Source organism: Rhinoderma darwinii, chromosome 8 (assembly GCF_050947455.1).
Source record: "Rhinoderma darwinii isolate aRhiDar2 chromosome 8, aRhiDar2.hap1, whole genome shotgun sequence".
Classification (NCBI taxonomy): domain Eukaryota; kingdom Metazoa; phylum Chordata; class Amphibia; order Anura; family Rhinodermatidae; genus Rhinoderma; species Rhinoderma darwinii.
Window position 1 is genome coordinate 34,867,589 of NC_134694.1, and position 12,402 is coordinate 34,879,990.

Here is a 12,402-nt window from a genome sequence, read left to right on the forward strand (position 1 = left end):
ATCTACTTCTTTGCACTCGCTATTGGAGTCTTCTCCTCCATCTAGGTTTCAATCTTTTCTAGATACCCCTCGAACACGAATATTCACCTATATGTTGGAGGGCTTGTGGTCCAATTGGCACACTTTTCCATCTATGGTGGTCTTGTAGTGCCGTGTACCCCCTTTGGAATAGGATCTTCGGATATATATCTGAAATAATGGGTGCAGAAATAAAACCTTGTCCATTATTAGCCTTGTTGGATATCCAATTTATTAACATTCCCATAGAATATAGATGGTCTGTGGACCATATCCTCATTGCATCTAGGTATCACATAGCTAAGGCCTGGAAGACGGTCCTAGGATAGATGGCGTCCTGTGCGAAATGATCTTTTGGTGCCCCTCCCCATCATTAAAAAAAAATGCCCCATAAAAAAAATTGTCCGCTTAGTGGCCCCCACACAGTATAGTGCCCGCCTGTAGCTTTTGCCATATAGCCTCCCTGTAGACAGTGCCATATTCCCCTACCTCCTTTTTGTAGATCGTTCCATACAGCCCCCCCACCTCCCCCTTGTAGACAGTGCCATACAGTCTCCCACTTCCCCCTTGTAGACAGTGCCATACAGCCCCCCACCTCCCCCTTGTAGACAGTGCCATACAGTCCCCCATCTCCCCCTTGTAGACAGTGCCCCCAAACAAAAATTTTACTCACCTAGGCCCCGTTCCCATGACGAACTGAGCTGCTCCATGACAGGATCCTGTAGCCAAGTACAGAGTTTCCCAACCTTTTCGGACTCGAGGCAGCACTGGAAAAATAAAATTTCCTCAGGACCCCCTACCAAAAATTGTTTTGAGAAAGACAGAAAATGGCTAAGAACAAGCACTGCACTCGTAGGGTCTGTTCACACACGTTTTTTGTAAGGCAAAAAAAATCTGACTCAAAATTCCTTCAGCAACTGACAGCGTTGTTTGACCTTTTTTTTTTGTGTTTTTTCTTAAAGAGGCTCTGTCACCACATTATAAGTACCCTATATTGTACATGATGTGATCGGCGCTGTAATGTAGATTACAGCAGTGTTTTTTATTTAGTTATTGAGTTATGACCTATATTAGCTTTATGCTAATGAGTTTCTCAATGGACAAATGGGCGTGTTTTACTATATGGCCAAGTGGGCGTTGTGGAGAGAAGTGTATGAAGCTACAGCAGGCATAGTCTCGCGAGATTACGCTGTAAATTGTCATTTACAGCGAGATCTCGCTGTGCTGTGCTGCAAATTGCAGAGAAGTGACAGGAGTCTGAATACACATCCCGTCCTGGCTGGAGGTAATGTATATTCATTGTCCGGACACTGCAGTAACTTTATACTGTGTTTATGTGGCAGCACATAGCGATATAGCTATATCGCTAGTGCTCTGTAAATGAATGGAGAGAAGTGTATGACGCTGATTGGTCAGCGTCATACACTTCTCTCCACAACGCCCACTTGGCCATATAGTAAAACACGCCCAGTTGTCCATTGAGAAACTCATTAGCATGAAGCTAATATAGGTCATAATCTACATTACAGCGCCGATCACATCATGTACAATATAGGGCACTTATAATGTGGTGACCGAGCCTTTTTAAGCTGTTGAAGCGAATGACGCAGGAAAAAAAGCTCCAAACGAGCGCCGCAGGTATTTTCTGCCTCCTATTAATTTCAATTTGAGGTCAGAGGCGGAAACCACTTGAAGACCCCCCACTCACAGTAAAATGACCATCAGCCCCCCACTCACAGTAAAATGACCATCAGCCCACCACTCACACTAAAATGACTATCAGCCCCCCACTCACAGATTCCCCCTTGTAGGTAGTGCCACACAGCCCCTTGTGGGTAGCGCCACACAGCCCCCTTGTGGGTAGCGCCACACCGCCCCTTGTAGGTAGCACCACACAGCCCCCCTGTGAGTAGCACCAGACAGCCCCCTTGTAGATAGCGCCACACAGCCCCCTTGTAGATAGCGCCACACAGCCCCCTGTAGGGAGTGCCACACATCCCCCTGTAGGGAGTGCCACACAGACCCCTTCTAGGGAGTACCGCACAGCCCCCTGCTAGGGAGTGCCGCAAAGCCCCCTGCTAGGGAGTGCCGCACAGCCCCCTGCTAGGGAGTGCCGCACAGCCCCCTGCTAGGGAGTGCCGCACAGCCCCCTGCTAGGGAGTGCCACACAGCCCCATGGTTGGTAGTGCCCCACAGCTCCCTGGTTGGTAGTGCCCCACAGCCCCCTGGTTGGTAGAGCCACACAGCCCAAGCCCCCTGGTTGGTAGAGCCACACAGCCCACAGCCCCCTGGTAGGTAGTGCCACACTGCCCACAGCCCCCTTGTAGGTAGTGCAAGGACTATGAAATGACCCTGATAGCTGGCGGGCAATAGACATTCAAAAAAGGACAACTGTGAAGGAGCACACAAAATACCCAGCTTTCCCAGCTATCAAATAAATGTGTGGAAATAAACTAAGATATAACTTTTATTTAATCTAGCTAAAGGATTAATCCTTTTAGCTAGATTAAATAAAAGTTATATCTTAGTTTATTTCCACACATTTATTTGATAGCCGGGAAAGCTGGGTATTTTGTCTGCTCCTGCACAGTTGTCCTTTTTTGTAGGTAGTGCCACACAGCCCGCAACCCCCCTGTAGATAGCAAACCCTCCCCCCTTCCAGTATAGATAGCTCCACTGTAGCTCCCTGAAGGAGCAGAATCCCCGTGTGGCCGTGGATTCCGCTCCTGGAGCGCTGCTTGATGCCTCTGTCCATATATGGACAGTGACATTAGGGAAAACTCCAGAAGCGGAATCCCCGTCCACAGCGTTGCAGACGATATGACTGTCGATTCCACTCCAGGAGAAGCTCCTGTCTTCTGTGTCCATGACGTCATTGAGTTGAATCCCTGGTCATAGCGTCTACAACGCTGTGATCGGGGATTCCGCTTCTGGAGTTTCCCCTGATGTCACTGTCCATATATGCATGGCCGGCCTTAGATATGTTCGACGAGTGCGGTCGCACAGGGTGCCAGCCGAGGCACTGCAAGAGGGGCGCCAGCGGGTGTGTATCCCTGCGCCGTTGCAACTACCAGCGGGGATACACACACTAACTTCAGTCACCTTTCCACCCGGGCACTTCTTCACTTAGTGGCCATCGCTACCGCTGTAGCAGCCATATCGGCTGCTAGCGGTGACACCGGGCATGAGGGCGGTGGTGCCGCTAGCAGCCGCTGCGGCTGCTATAGCGGTAGCGACGGCACTATAGCAGAGCAGGGAGGTATCTCCCTGCTCTGCTATCTACTAGCGCCACTGTAGCTCCCTGAAGGAGCAGAATCCCCGTGTGGCCGGGGATTCTGCTCTTGGAGCGCAGCTTGATGTTTCTGTCCATATATCCAGGGCCGGCCTTAGGATAGATGGCGCCCCATGCGAAATGATCTTTCGACGCCCCACCCCATCATTAAAAAAAATGCACTATAAGAAAATTATAATGCCCCTTTAGTGCCCCCATACAGTAAAATAATATTGAATAATATAATATATTACAACCCCTTCAGAGACACAGTATTTTGTCCTCTAATTGTGCCCACAGTATTATGCCCCCTGTAGCACCCCTACACAGTATAATGTATGCTTGTTTTTCTTTATGCTTGGCCGATTTCTGCAGCGGGAAATCTGCTACAACATCTGCACTTGTAAGGGGGGTCAGCACAGCCCTGGAATGCTGTGAAGACAGCGCAAGGACCCTGGCAGACCCACCGGAAGTCAGCCCCGAGCGGACGTGCGTTGTCGTCGTCATGACAACCGCAGTTCACCGCGGTCGCGCATCCAGGAGGAGGGAGTGAAGCCGCGGGAGGGACCGGAAGGAAGAGGACGGAAGGACTGAGGGCGCGAGGTGAAGAAAGAGGGCACGAGGAGGAAAAGGGCGCGAGGAGGAGAGAGGAGCAGGAGCTGCCGAAGGAGCAGAGATCAGTGTGTGTGAGGTGAGGAGAAAGTAAGAGCCAGAATAGGGGAACAGAGTAGAGGGGGAAAGAGAGACAGAGCAGAGCGGGGAGAAAAGACCCGTGCAGGATGAGGTTGTCCATGTCAGAGGCTGCAGTGAGCACCCAGCACTAGCCGCCCAGCAGCCATCAGCACTAGCCGCCCAGCAGCCACCAGCACGAGCCGCCCACCAGCCACCAGCACCAGCCGCCCAGCAGCCACCAGAACGAGCAACCCAGCAGTCCAGCGGTGTAGCAGTCCACCTGTGCAGTAGCCCAGCAGTCCAGCGGTGTAGCAGGGCGCTGTGTACTAAAATATACATTGGGAGAACAGACATGTCTTCCTTAACATGGTAATCGTCTGGATTGACTGACAGTGGGGTTGTGTTCTTGTCACAATAGCTTGGGTGCTGGCAGTATGGGAGTCCTCGAATTGAAGGAAAAAAAGGATTTGGAATTTGGGGAAGGGAGCCGATGAGGTTCTGCACTCCCCTTGATGGCATTTAAGTTTTGGGTCCGGGTCCTGAAAAACGGCCGAAAAATCGGAAGCAGAACGCCTCTAAACATCTGCCCATTGATTTTAATGGGACAAATGGCGATCTGTTCTGACTGGGTGTTTTTTTACGCGGCCGTTTTGAAAAACGGCCGAGTTAAAAAACGCCCGTGAAAAAGAAGTGCATGTCACTTTTTGAGCCATTTCTGGAGCCGTTTTTCATTGACTCAGTAGAAAAGCAGCTCCAAAACGACCATAAAAAACGCAGCGAAACACGCGAGTTTGATTGAAAAACGGCTGAAATTCAGGAGCTGTTTTTCCTTGAAAACAGCTTGATATTTTCAGAGGTTTTTTACTAAGCGTGTGAACTTACCCTTATTGAACTCTATAGATATCAATACATGCCTTATTAGCAGGACATAGCCATAATATTGTAACTGCAGATTAATAAATTGTTATACACTGTACAAACCTTTAATATTTGAATTCAGTTTGCTACACCAAGTGAAAAATTATTTGCATGGACCGTGTCATGTCCGTCTCTAAACATTTGTAAAGCTTCTATGACTTGCCATTAAGTCATCACCTGCCAGTGAGTATGCTGAGAGGTTAAAGCCATTAGTAAATTGCAATGCAGATCAAGATCATGTCAGTCTCACCCAAAATAGAAACTGCTGCATTTCAGCATGACCCAGTGTCAATACAAAACACAAAATATTCACATATAATGATTAAGCCTAAGTATAAAAAAATAGCAACCTTTTCTAATTAATCCTGATTTTACTGGTCTAAGTAAATATAATTTGTTCCATTCATATGTTTAATAAATAATTTACTGGACAATTAGATCGAAAAAAAATTCAGGTCATTCTGCAATATATCCCATAAATCTATTGCCCTAGTGAAGATAACCACCTATGCCTTTGAGTGGTTGTCTGAGATTACAGAAAAGGGTCTTCTTTTATTTTCTGAATCAATGCCACCTTTGTCCATGGGTTCTGTCTGGTATTGCAGCTCAGTCTCATTCACTTGATTGAGTCAGAGCTGCAATACCAGACACGACCCATGACCAAGAGCGGCATTGTTTCTGAAAAAAAGCAGTCCCTTTTCTTTAATTTCAGAAAACCCTTTTAAAGACTCTTTACCAACTTTATCAGTTTGGTAGCTGAATGGAAAATTAGAGAACAACATGGTATCAACAAGTAATCATATTGAATATTTCTAGTTAAGCATTTATTTTTTTAAAGAAAGTTTTATTAATGGCTTGTCCACACACAACGGAATTGCGTTGAAAGTAGAAGACTTTCCGCTGCAGTAAAAACGCACCATTTCCTGCATTTTTTACGTCAAAACATGGTGCGCATTCTGCTGCATTTTTCCCAATGCAAGGAGACGGTGACATCTCTGAAAAACGTAGCAATTCCGTCCACTTTCCACAGCAGGAATTGACATGCCGTGGTCCAAAAACGTTGTACCGCAGGTTAATTTCTGCACAAAATTTTTACGCAGCGTGTGGATGAGATTTGTTAAATATCAACCACTATGCTGCTACTGTATTCTGCTACGTTTTTTCCATCCGCAATTCCGGATGGAAAAAACGCAGCAGTTCCGCTGCGTGTGGACGAGCCCTAAAACCTCATATCAATCAGCGGTACAAAACAGAAAAGTACAAGACACCATTGCATACAGCAGTACCAAGTGTATAAGGCCAGTTAGTAACAAAAACATACGTATATGCGACGTTACATATCAATAAGTGCTCATAATAGAGAACGAAAACAAAAGCTAAACAGCCAGCCTTTCTTTAGCAGACCAAAATGTAAAATAAAATCTGGCGAGGACCAGGCAATATCAGAGTTTTTAGTGGAGGAGCGGGAGACTGCAGAGAGACGTCAGCAAATTCCAGGTCTAAGCAATCTGCGCAATATCAAGTTAGGAGCTAGTGTCAGGGTTGGCTATCCAAGAGCTCCACACTTTCAGAAAATTATCAGGGCACCCACGTGCTTCATACGTGAGCTTAAAAAGTATTAAGGTAGAGTTAACTAGCGCAATCCATGCTGAAAATGTAGGAACCTTTGGATGTTTCCAATTCAGGAGTATAGTCTTTTTAGCATAGAACAATAAGAGTGTCTTGAGAGATCTGATATCGACAGTAGGCACAATTTCTTCTACCAATAATAAAAGACAAGTTCTGGGATCTAGTATACGAGGGAGTTCTACTTTAAGCTCAAGAAATTCCAAAACCTCAGCCCAGAGTTTATTATTAATCGGGGATTCCCATAACATGTGTATGAAGGAGCTCTCAGCTGCGTGGCTCCATGGACAGACAGGAGTAGGTATGCATCCCATTCTAAATAATTTGGAAGGGGTGTAGTAAATTTGAGGTAAAAATTTGAATTGAATAAGTTGGTCCCTTGCAGATATCAAAGGACCTGTTAGAGCGGATAGCATTTCTTTATGATCATCTGTGGATACCGAGGAAAGAGTCTGTGACCAAGGATCCAAGGCCCTATCAAGCTTTGTAGAGGATACAGTTAGCAACTGTGTCTGTACCGTGTGGATAATGGTTTAACCAACGTTTCTTGTGTCACCCAATCCTCCATCAGGGACAAACAAAGTCTAACATTATACCCTGCAAATTGTGACCAGAGGGCATGCCTAAGCTGGAAATAACAAAACCTAGGATGAGTCGGGATCTGATGTCTGGACCAAAGTTGTGCAAAAGTGACCAATTTATCTTCCACTTCCACGTCTTCCAAAGTCATTATATTCAGCGTTGCCCACTCACTAGGGTTAGGGAGGCCTCTCAACTGCGGCAGAATCAGGTTCTACCAGAGTGGTGTCCTAGATGACCAGGACACCTCCTTGGAGTCAAAGAGCAACAAAGATATTTGCCAGACCTTCAGAGTAGTTTGCATTGGGACCGTAAGTGCATGTCCCGGAAGGGGGGGGGGGCGCCTGTCTATAAATAGAGTTCTCCAGGGCCTTATAGGAACCGAGAATTGAAGCCTCCAGCTCAGTACAAGAATTAAAGTGTCTATGGGTAAACCACCACCAAACATATACCAACTGGCTGGTAAGGAAGTAGAGGTATAAATTCGGGAGGACCACTCCACCATGCTCAGTGGGCAATTGTAGTGTGCCTAAAGCTATTCTAGGAGTACCCCCAGCCCAAATAAAAGAGCTAAGATCTTTGTCAATTATGGAGTACAGGGATAACGGTAACCACAATGGAGAGTTGTGAAAGAGGTACAAGAATCTAGGCAGTGCATTCATCTTAAACAAATTAATTCTGCCTGTAACTATGAGGGGGAGGTGTTTCCATCTATCAAAATCTACTTTGCACCAAAAGAGTGACATTGTCAGCTATAAAAGTACAGATATCCAGGCTGGTCACTATACCTAAATAAGTAATTTTGTCTGCCCGTTGTAATGGAGTGCAGTGTCTCTATCCGCATTGTCTATCGCCATTATCAAATACTTCAACCGATTCACACAGAGGCCAGAAAAGGATGTAAATAAGTCAAATAGAGATAACACAGACTGTAAGGATGGACTTGGAACATTTAGGAAAAGAAGCATATCATCTGCGTAGAGAGAGACACGTTTTAGGAGAGGCCCTTCCAGCTAGTGCTAATGGCTCAATGGCCAATGTGAAAAGGGATGGGGACAGTGGACATCCTTGTCTAGTCCTTCGGGCAAGTGTGAATGGGGAGGAGATAAGACAATTGGTTTTAACACTTGCTATGGGCTGGGAGTATAATAACTGCACCCATAAACCTGGGTCCAAATCCAAGTTTACCTAGCACAGACCACAGATAAGACCACTCTACCAAGTCGAATGCTTTCTCAAGGTCCAATGAGGCCACGATTCTAGAGCCACTTGACCCTACAGTAGATGATATGTTAGTAAAGAGCATTCGAAGGTTAACATCGGTGGCATTCCGTGGCATGAAACCAGATTGGTCTGGATGAATTGCCAATATTTTGGCTAATATTTTAACATCACGGAAGTGGGTTGTGTGTGGCACTATCTACAAGGGGGGCTGTGTGGCGCTATCTACAGGGGGCTGTGTGTGGCCTCTTTTATTTATTTTATTTTCATTTATTTTTATGTTAATTACATTATAGAACTACATCGCTTGTAAAATGTAGAAATGCTTTTATACACGAGTTACATTAAAAAAATTGTGAAAAACAATTACACCTCATTGATTGGTAGAGAAAGCAAACATGGCGAGGGGGAAGGAGATGTCAGAAAATAAGTTGCGGGGGGGGGGGGGGTGCCAATCCGAATCTTTTCTGTGATTTTAGGTTGCTTAGAGGGAGCCATTATGGGAGCACCCCGAGTAGCAGGATAATGGAAAAACTGAGGATCACCTCAGACCAGCGCACAGAGAAACATAAAGGATTATAAGCACAGAAAAGGGGGAAGATCCTCCACGTGTTTCATGATGTCCAGATTACATCCTTGCAAAGTACAGAGTGGGCCATTTATATGGATGCACCTAAATAAAATGGGAATGGTTGGTGATATTAACTTCCTGTTTGTGGCACATTAGTTTTTTCAATGGGAAGAGGGTCATGTGACACATCAAACTTATCGAGAATTTCACAAGAAAAACAATGGTGTGCTTGGTTTTAACGTTACTTTATTCTTTCATGAGTTATTTACAAGTTTCTGACCACTTATAAAATGTGTTCAAAGTGCTGCCCATTGTGTTGGATTGTCAATGCAACCCTCTTCTCCCACTCTTCACACACTGATAGCAACACTGCAGAAGAAATGCTAGCACAGGCTTCCAGTATCCGTAGTTTCAGTTGCTGCACATCTCGTATCTTCACAGCATAGACAATTGCCTTCAGATGACCCCAAAGATAAAAGTCTAAGGGGGTCAGATCTGGAGACCTAGGGGGCCATTCAACTGGCCCACGATGAGCAATCCACTTTCCAGGAAACTGTTCATCTAGGAATGCTCGGGCAGCACTTTGAACACATTTTATAAGTGGTCAGAAACTTGTAAATAACTCATGAAAGAATAAAGTAACGTTAAAACCAAGCAGACCATTGTTTTTCTTGTGAAATTCTCGATAAGTTTGATGTGTCACATGACCCTCTTCCCATTGAAAAAACTAAAGTTGGATACAAAATGGCCGACTTCAAAATGGCCGCCATGGTCAACACCCAGCTTGAAAAGTTTCCCCCCTGCCATATACTAATGTGCCACAAACAGGAAGTTAATATCACCAACCATTCCCATTTTCTTTAGGTGTATCCATATAAATGGGCCACCCTGTATAGATGGGCAGCATGGAGGTGGTAGCGTGCCACACGTTTCAAAATGTAACCCTGGCAGATCTTGATGGGGGGGTACAACCACGTTAGTGAGAGAAGGCAGGATACACTCACCGCTATTCACCTGGCCTCTGGCACGTCTGGAAAGTCTGTATGGTGGTCACCAGGCAGGCAGAGCTAATCCAAAATGGTTGCCTGCGCCAAAATGAGAGGCGCCCTAAGGGCTGCACCATTAGCTGGAAGCAGCGTAGGAGGTGACCAGGAGTCCAGCTGGCAAGCCCACTGTCCCCAGAGATCATGAAGGTCAGCAACGGCTTCAGGCTTCAGGCTGGATGGTAGGCCGCATAAGAGCCAGAACCTCCTGGGACAGCGTCCTAGAGCGACCAAGATTAAGCATTTTTAAATCTATATCCGCCAACCTCTCATATTCTGTTGAAATCCATGTGCAAAGTTACGAGATACATATTAAGTTATATTCAATAATTCAAAGCATCTCTTACAAATGTTCCAGTAATCTGAATGATTGAACAAAGTTTCCTCACTTTATTCTTATATTTCTCACAAAAGATCTTGAAGTGCACATCTGACCAGCCATTATTTGATGCCAAACACCTGGCACTTAATATAAATGCTTACCATATCTGGAACATGACCTGTCAAGTGTTAAACTGGGGGCCTTCATGACCACCCACCTATCTTCATAAATAAGCACACCATACAACAGTATTTATTGGAAAGGTGAATGGTCCAAGCTTTGTTCTTCTGTGTTACTACAATCTGTAAAACATAGCGTTAGGAGAGAAAGGCTGAATACAATCGCATCATGAATATTCCTGCAGCAGAGCCCTGGAGAACAAGCTTACCCATGCTTGAACCTATTTGTTTCCATATAAATACAGGGGGTGCAGAAGTAGGTATACAGTTTAAATAATAGGTACATTTGGCATGCTTCTATTAAAAACTGAATAATGTTATCAACCGTGCGTGATTTTCTTGAATATACCTTATCTTTAATAACTCCCCAAAAGAAAAAGTCCATCGGGGTAAAGTCTGTTGATCGTGGTGGCCATTCAACAGGGCATCATCTACCTATCTGGTAATTTTTCGCCAAGAAAATTACGCACCGCTAAAGCATAGTGAGGAGGGGCTCCTTCTTACTGAAAGTAGAAGACTTAATTTTCATGCTCCAACTGCAATTGTGGTATTAGGCTGGGTTCACACGACCTATTTTCAGACGTAAACGAGGCGTATTATGCCTCGTTTTACGTCTGAAAATAGGGCTACAATACGTCGGCAAACATCTGCCCATTCATTTGAATGGGTTTGCCGACATACTGTGCAGACGACCTGTAATTTACGCGTCGTCGTTTGACAGCTGTCAAACGACGACGCATAAATTGACTGCCTCGGCAAAGAAGTGCAGGGCACTTCTTTGCAACATAATTTGAGCCGTTCTTCATTGAACTCAATGAAGAGCAGCTCAAGATTTACGAGCGTCACAGACGCTTGGCATAATACGAGGAGGAGCATTTACGTGTGAAACGAGGCAGCTGTTTTCTCTTGAAAACAGTCTGTCTTTTCACAAGTAAATGCCTGCTATCGTGTGCACATACCCTTACATTTTTTTTTGAGCATGTTAAGGTACAGGTCTGAGGTAACCGTTGTATTGTAGAAGATAGATCCAATTACTTCTTTACATGAAAGGGCCGCCCAAATTGTAACCGCAGGTTGATTCAAATGCTCTTCAATTGTTGCAAGGGGTTTTCTGCTGTGTTTTAAACACAGTGGTGCCCAGGGGCGCTGCTAGGGTCTTAAAAGATATGGGGCACAAGCCCCAAGACATATGTTTACCCCCCCAAATAAAAGATATATATCTCGGAGATATCTATAAGACTATGGCCCCTATAGTTACCCCCCCCCTGTAGATAGTGCTATGCACACACATACACCCTGTAGATAGTGCTACACACTACCCCTGTAGATAGTGCCACACAACTCCCCCTTTGTAGATGGTGCCACACGCCGAGATGGGACCCTTACGTAGGCTGGCATGTTCCAGTGACGTCATTGTGCCGGCCTGCCAGGCAGTGACTGACTGGCAAATTTTAGCCTGGGGCAAGCATACTGCATATGTAGCAGCCTATCCTTAATCTGTTTACCCCCACCTGCCGTATAAAGGTGGCAGGGGTAACTGGGCTTTGAATACAGCCATCATCAAAAGACGACGGCGGCTGGTGGTGAAGTTTTCATGCTAAAATCACACGTTTTATTTTTTAAAGCTCATATTAACAAAACGTGAAAACCAAAGAAACATTGTCAGTCATACACTTATGTTGCTGATTCTTGGCTGTTCCACCACTGATGGTTTCTGGGTCTCCTGATGCTTCTTTTCTTTTATAACCTAGTGCCATTGAGTATCATCCATAACAATTCCACATTGCCACAGCGTGATGCGACATAGTTATAGATGACAGACATGACCCCAGATTATAAATAAAGGAGCATCAGGGGACCCAGAAAACTATAAGTGGTGGAACTGCCAAGAATCAGCAACGTAAGTGTATCATATGACAAGATTTATCAAAAAAGAAATGCCCGAAACCCCTTAAACTATTGCATTTCTGTAGGGTCCTTTT